Genomic DNA, 7,690 nt, shown 5'->3' on the forward strand with positions numbered 1-7,690 from the left:
TTTCAAACCTTTTGAATTTACTGAGGCTCTTTTTGTGGCCTAATATATTATCTATTCTTGAAAATGTTCCATGTGCACTTGAGAAGAATGTGTATTCTGCTGCTTTGGGGTGTAGAGTTCTGTAGATGTCTCTTAGGTCCATCTGTTCTAATGTGTTGTTCAGTGCCTCTGTGTCCTTACTTATTTTCTGTCTGGTTGATCTGTCCTTCAGAGTGAGTAGAGTGTTGAAGTCTCCTAGAATGAATGCATTGCATTCTATTTCCCCTTTAGTTCAGTTAGTATTTGTTTCACATATGTAGGTGCTTCTGTGTTGGGAGCATAGGTATTTATAATGGTTATATCTTCTTGTTGGATTGACCCCTTTATCATTATGTAATGTCCTTCTTTGTCTATTGTGACTTTCTTTGTTTTGAAGTCTATTTTGTCTGATACAAGTACTGCAACTCCTGCTTTTTTCTCTCTATTAGTTGCATGAAATATCTTTTTCCATCCCTTCACGTTTAGTCTGTGTATGTCTTTGGGTTTAAAGTGGGTCTTTTGTAGGCAGCATACAGATGGGTCTTGTTTTTTCATCCATGCAGTGACTCTATGTCTTTTGATTGGTGCATTCAGTCCATTTACATTTAGGGTGATTATCGATAGGTATGTACTTATTGCCATTGCAGACTTTAGAATTCATGGTTACCAAAGGTTCAAGGTTAACTTCCTTACTATCTAAGAGTCTAACTTAACTCACTTAGTATGCTACTACAAACACAATCTAAAGATTCTTTTCTTTTTCTACTCCTTTTCTTCCTCCTCCATTCTTTATATATTAGGTATCATATTCTGTACTCTTTGTCTATCCCTTGATTGACTTCGGGGATAGTTATTTTAATTTTGCATTTGCTTAGTAATTAGCTGTTCTACTTTCTTTACTGTGGTTTTATTACCTCTGGTGACAGCTATTAAACCTTAGGAACACTTCCATCTATAGCAGTCCCTCCAAAATAGATTGTAGAGACGGTTTGTGGGAGGTAATTCTCTCAGCTTTTGCTTACCTGGAAATTGTTTAATACCTCCTTCAAATTTAAATGATAATCTTGCCGGATTATGTAATCCTGGTTCCAGGCCCTTCTGCTTCATTGCATTAAATACATCATGCCACTCCCTTCTGGCCTGTAAGGTTTCTGCTGAGAAGTCTGATGTTAGCCTGATGGGCTTTCCTTTGTATGTGGTTTTATTTTTCTCTCTGGCTGCTTTTAACAGTCTGTCCTTCTCCTTGATCTTTGCCATTTTAATTACTATATGTCTTGGTGTTGTCTTCCTTGGGTCCCTTGTGTTGTAAGATCTGTGGATCTCCATGGCTTGAGAGACTATCTCCTTCCCCAGATTGGGGAAGTTTTCAGCACTTACCTCCTCAAAGACACTTTCTATCCCTTTCTCTCTCTCTCTTATTCTGGTATCCCTATAATGCAAATATTTTTCCGTTTGGATTGGTCACACATTTCTCTCAACATTCTTTCATTCTTAGATATCCTTTTTTCTCTCTGTGCCTCAGCTTCTTTGTATTCCTCTTCTCTAGTTTCTATTTCATTTATCCTCTCCTCCACCATATCCAATCTGCTTTTAATATCCTCCATTGTGCTCTTCAACAATTGAATCTCTGACCTGAATTCATTCCTGAGTTCTTGAATATCTTTCCGTACCTCCATTAGCATGTTAATGATTTTTATTTTGAACTCCCTTTCAGGAAGAGTCATGAGGTCCATGTCATCTTTCTCAGGGGTTATATTAATTTTACTCTGTACCAGGTTCCTTTGGCATTTCATATTTGTGTGTGGTGCCCTCTAGTGTCCAGAAACTCTACTCTCTGGAGCTGCTCAGCCCCTGAAGCAATGTCGGGGGTCACAGGGGAGCGGTACTGGTGCCTGTGGAGAGGAAAGAGCTGTTCCCCGCTTCCCTGCTGCTGTGCCTGTCTCCACTGCCTGAGCCAGTGGGCCGGTCACACAGGTATAAGCTTTTGTCCCAGAGCAGCCGGATATGGATCCCTGCTTTCCACAAGTGGCTGGAATCTCAGTCTCTCCAGGAATTCTGCCTGTCTTAGCTTTCCAACCCCGAAATCACGACAGTATCATGAAAGCACCATGGCATGTAGGTTTGTGTTCTAAGAGCAGATCTCCAGAGTTAGGTATTCAGCAGTCCCAGGCCTCCACTCCCTGCCTGCTCAGTTTCTCTTCCTCCCGCCGGTGAGCTGGGGTGGGGGAAGGGCTTGGGTCCCACCAGGCCACACCTTTGGTACATTACCCTGTTCTGTGAGGGCTGCTCTTTTCTCCAGGTTATGCAGTCTGGCGCAGTCCTCTTTCCTGTTGCTCACTCAGGATTAGTTGTATTAATTATATTTTCGTATTACATGTGATTTTAGGAGGAAGCCTCTATCTCACCTCTCACGCTGCCATTGTCAATCTGCTCCACTAAGCAAGTTTTAATAATAGGGTAAACCCCCTATATCCAGCGCAAAGAGAAGCATACCTGTTTACATATCTAGATCATTAACCTTTTATGTTCTGACCTTAGACCTCTGAAAGGGTTTAGGAGTATTACAGGAAGCAGAGTTTATTTTAAATGCCTTAAACATCCATGTAATACTCTACACTTTAGATATTGCTTTTAATAGCCAATGTAGTAGTACTAAGGACCATGCTAAATTCTCTATGTCCATTGTTTCACTTAATCACTGGTATGATCTTAATAATTTTTAAAATCTCATTTTACAGATGAGGAAACCAAGCATGAATAGGTTGCCCTGGGGCCCCACTGGAATGTGTTGAGCAGGGAATTCATCCTATTCAGTCAGACTCCAGAGGTTTTGCCCTTAACTATTATGCAACACATCTTACCCAAGCATGTGTTATCTGAACGTCATAACCAACTTTATGATGTGTGCATGATGGATAGAATTACTGCTGTTTCACAGATGGCAGAACTGAGGTCCAGAGACTTCAGGTGACCTATTCCAAGTTACAGGGTAGTGAGCAGTGGGACTGGACTGCTGGCTCTACATCACATGGCCTGTCCTATACCTGTACAGACACTCACATTTTGACACTAGGGAGGGTCTGTTGTATACATTGTGTTTTTGGTTTGGAATGAAACACTCTGTGGATCTCTCTCATGATCAGTGGCCCCTCTAAACTGCTCCTCCCAGCCCTCCCCCACCCCTGCCACAGGAATAGCATAAGTTACCTTTAAACATGGCATCTCTTTGTTCTCACCCCACCCTCAGAGCTACAGTAGGTACAGCTGGCCAAACATAAAAGAGGTGTTTCATCTTGGTCATCACTACCTTCTCCCTTTTCCGGCTTTTATTTGACAGGGATATTACTTTCCCACTTAGTTCATTAGTGCCCTTATGTTCTTAAGCACCGCCCCACCATAAAAATAGAATAGGGGCTGTGAGTCATTTACACTTTAGCATGAATGTGCTTGCTTTTTATCAAGTCTTCTTATGTCTAACTCTTTTTCTCTAACTGCAGAATGAAAGTCTCTGGACTATCTTCACTTCCCCCATAACGAGAATGAGTTGGACATTGGTCTAGACATCAGAAGACCCCCAGAGACAGTTGAACTGTGGAATTATTTCAGATCAGACATTAGGTGCAGCTTCTCCCAAACAATGAGGCTGTAAGTCCATGCTCACTCACTTTTCCCCTTTCTGCTTGATCGAGGTGAACTCTTTGCCCTCCACCCCCTTCCAACTAGTCAGGAATCCAGAGAACATTCTTCATTCTTCCAAGGATACCCAGATACTATCTTATCTTAAGGATGTATCAATACATTCATTTTAGTATTCGCTGGAATCTTGCCTCAAATCACTGCTCCTGACACAGAAAGGATAAAGTTTTTTCAAATCTGGTTGCTATCATTTGATTTCCCTGCTATTCATGAGGCTATCCTTCTGGCTGTGGGTAATATGATCACATGTCCTTTCATCTTCCTGAGGCCAGGACATGGTGACTGAGCTGCCCTCGGCAGCAACACAGAATTATAGCACAGCTTTTCTGCTACCTGCAAATGGCTGGTATCTAGGATTTCTTTGTGTGTGTGTGTGTGTGTGTGTGTGTGTGTGTGTGTGTGTAGTAGGAAGGCCCAAAGAGGTAGAAGGGAATGCAACAGACTTTCAGCCCCATCGCTGGAGCAGTACCTTATTTTCAATTCCTCCAGAAGCTGATGTGGAGACAAGGATGTAAGTGCAAATGGCTTATTTGGGAGGTGACTCCATGGAGTTCTGTGGAAGAATGGAGAAGTGAGGTAAGGAAAGGAAGACTGGCAAAGGATCCATTCATAAGCCATTTAGCACTGTGGGCAGCCCATTGAGGAACTGTGAGTTAGGGTGGAATACGAGCCTCAGCATCACTGCCCTTGCCCTAGGGGGTTACGGGTGAAGATTTATTACCAATTCCCTTTAGTCATTGGTGAGAACTTTGGGGTGGAGGTTGTTGATTTTCCAACAATTTAAATGTACTCCTTTGGGTCATAGTGGCTTTCTTTACTTTCAGAAAAATCCTTCAGGCAGAGGCCCAGCTATTAGAGTTAGAATACATTGAAGTGGTCCAAGGGCTGTGGGCAGAGCACCCATATGCTTCTGTTTCAGATGTTCAGGTGGTAGAGGGAGTGCAGAGCCATGCCTGCTTGAAACTGTCTTCAGTAAGGATTTCTGTAACTGCATTGAGGATTAAATTATTCATATCGTCAGAGAAGCCTATCACCCCTGATGGTTATAGTAGGTAGGGAGAATTAATAACTAAAGGGAAAAAATGCCAAGCAGCTGGTTTGGCTGAACATCAAAGACTCTTGCTTTACTTGTCATTGATACAGACTGCTTATTATTAGTGTCTGATTACAATGCTGAATAATAATGATTATGCATTCATTAAATACTCATCTGATTAACTTTGTCATAAAATTTATGACAATATTAAGTTTCATTCACATACTCAGCTTTCATAATTTATTGCTTATGTAACATGGTTAAGACTTAAAAAGAAACCTCCAGGATACTGTTGGTTTGATGACTACATTGTCTATGCTTGTGTCTAGTTTCTTCATTCATTTGGAATGTTCATGTTACATGGTAATAGTCTCTAACTCTGCCTCTAGCGCTGCCAATAGCAAAGCAGTTTCACTTACCTAGTTATTGTGGCTGAGAGGATCACACTCTTCTTGCTGTGAGCTCTTTTGCCATTTATTATTGATTAATTCAACCTTTATTTGACCCCATCATGTAACATTCATTGTGCCAGATGGTGTGGTTTAGGTATGGATTAGAACCTGATTCTGTCCTCAAAGATCTCATGGTCTAGTAGAGAATCATACTACTTTATAGATGATTGTTCAAGAAGGGAGCAAAAATGAATAAAGGACTAGGCATCTTCTGTCTCCCTAGGTGTGGAATAATAAAGCTGTTCCTGTATTCAGTTTCCAGAAACCATCCTATATCTAACAGTCATCATTTTGTGCTTTCAGCAATGAGCAGCATTATAGGTTAGTACTCCATGCATGGCCTTCTTTTTGTGCTGGCTGAGAATTTCATAAATGAAAGCCATTCACTGGTAAAATGTAAGTTTCCTAGCACCTTTTTAGAACCCAAGTCTAAAGATGTCATCAAACCCAGGTCCACCCATGTTTTAACAAAAAGCCAACCAGAAGAACTTTATACAACAATGACAGAATGATACTAAGAATGGGGCCTAGTATCATGGGAGGCATAGCCAAATATGTTCTTGAAATTTATAAGTTTACATAAAGAAAATGTATCAGTTAGCTAAACTTGTTGTTGTCATCTCTCAGAATTACATTTGGCAGAAGAAATCAGGGTCAGAGATGGAGTGGAAAAAGCAGAAAAAGGGCCAGGGGACACCTTCAGTAGAACAAAAAGGCATCCTACAGTATGGGAGAATATATTCATAAATAACATATCTGATAAGGGGCTGACATCCAAAATATATAAAGAGCTCATGCACCTCAACAAACAAAAAGCAAATAGTCCAATTAAAAAATGGGCAGAGGATCTGAACAGGCACTTCTCCAAAGAAGAAATTCAGATGGCCAACAGGCACATGAAAAGATGCTCCACATTGCTAATCATCAGAGAAATGCAAATTAAAACCACAATGAGATATCACCTCACACCAGTTAGGATGGCCAACATCCAAAAGACTAACAGCAACAAATGTTGGAGAGGATGTGGAGAAAGGGGAACCTTCCTACACTGCTAGTGCAAATGTAAACTAGTTCAACCATTGTAGAAAGCAGTATGGAGCTTCCTCAAAAAACTCAAAATAGAAATACCATTTGACCCAGGAATTCCACTCCTAGGAATTTACCCTAAGAATACAGGAGCCCAGTTTCAAAAAGACATATGCACCACTATGTTTTTTGCAGCATAATTACAATAGCCAAGAAATGGAAGCAACCTTAGTGTCCATCAGTAGATGAATGGATAAAGAAGATGTGGTACATATACACAATGGAATATTATTCAGCCACAAGAAGAAAATAAATCCTACCATTTGCAACAACATGGATGAAGCTAGAGGGTATTATGCTCAGTGAAATAAGTGAGGTGGAGAAAGACAAGTGCCAAATGGTTTCACTCTTCTGTGAAGTATAAGAACAAAGCAAAAACTGAAGGAACAAAACAGCGGCAGAATCAGAACCCAAGAGTGGACTAACAGTTACCAAAGGGAAAGGGTCTGGGGAGGGTGGATGGGAAGGGAGGGATAAGGGGGGAAAAGGGGCATTATGATTAGCACACATAATGTAGGGGGGTGCACACGGGGAAGGCAGTATAGCACAGAGAAGACAAGTAGTGACTCTATAGCATCTTACTATGCTGATGGACAGTGACTGTAATGGAGTATGTAGTAGGGAGTTGATAATGAGGGGAGTCTATAATGTTGCTCATGTAACTGTATGTTAATAATACCAAAAGAAAAATGGTCAGGGAGAAGGCTAGTGTTAGTTCTGGGGTCCAGTGACCTCCCAAGTTCCTAGTGTGGGTCTGGTAGTGGACTCGATAAGTAGTCTACATCACATTTCTACCATTTATACCCTAAAATGAGAAAGAGGTTACTATGGAAGGAATTTAGATAGCTTGCTTTTCACCCTCCAAAATAATTAAATTTTCCTAACTGCAACCTAGGAACATCCTAGATGATCATGCAATTTAAGGCTCTCCTTACCCATAGCAAGTAGGATAGCCTCATGAATAGCAGGGAAATCAAATGATAGCAACCAGGTTTGAAACAACTCCATCCTTTCTTCATTAAGCAGTGATTTGAGGCAAGATCCCAGCATATAGTAAAATGAATGTATTGATACATTCTTTTTTTTTTTTTTTTTTAATTATTATTTTTTATTGAAGGGTAGTTGACACACAGTATTACATTACATGAGTTTCAAGTGTACAACACAGTGGTAGAACATTTATATACATAATTCTAGGTTCCAGCTATCACCCTACCAGGCTGTTACAATATCTTGACTATATTCCTTATGCTATACATTACATCCCGGTTACTAATTTATTTTACCATTGGAAGTCTGTCCTTTTTTTTTTTTTTTTTTTTTTTTTTTTGTGAGGGCATCTCTCATATTTCTTGATCAAATGGTTGTTAACGACAATAAAATTCTGTATAGGGGAGTCAAT

This window comes from Manis pentadactyla, chromosome 15, assembly GCF_030020395.1.
Source record: "Manis pentadactyla isolate mManPen7 chromosome 15, mManPen7.hap1, whole genome shotgun sequence".
Lineage (NCBI taxonomy): Eukaryota > Metazoa > Chordata > Mammalia > Pholidota > Manidae > Manis > Manis pentadactyla.